Source organism: Penaeus monodon, chromosome 30 (assembly GCF_015228065.2).
Source record: "Penaeus monodon isolate SGIC_2016 chromosome 30, NSTDA_Pmon_1, whole genome shotgun sequence".
Taxonomy (NCBI): Eukaryota; Metazoa; Arthropoda; class Malacostraca; order Decapoda; family Penaeidae; genus Penaeus; species Penaeus monodon.
The window spans coordinates 8,309,079-8,309,341 of record NC_051415.1 but is presented as its reverse complement, the minus strand read 5'-3'; the positions used below and the strand labels follow the sequence as shown (position 1 = coordinate 8,309,341).

The 263-nt window shown below is 35.7% G+C and overlaps 1 protein-coding gene across 1 annotated transcript in view; it reads left to right on the top strand.

The window, feature by feature from the left end:
* LOC119592340 overlaps window positions 1-263 on the top strand; it is a 10,279-nt gene that overhangs the window by 8,080 nt on the left and 1,936 nt on the right. The gene's annotated exons all lie outside the window — the stretch shown is intronic.

Below are 263 nucleotides of genomic sequence, written 5' to 3'. Positions count from 1 at the left end.
CATTTTCATTGAACTTTGCATCATAATAGCTCAGTCTATCGCAAAGACCCTACGAACCGACAGTTGAGTTATTAGTGGCGCTTAGTTTTTACCCAGTGACCAGTTATTACACATTAATCCGTATCTGAAAAGAGATTCTGCAACTCACAGACAGTTGTTTTGTGAAATCATATGTATGCTTCCCGTAGACTTTTTAAAAAATAATGGTAAAAGTTACTCCTACACGTGCACGTGCCTGAATTGTTAAATGAATTATGTTTATT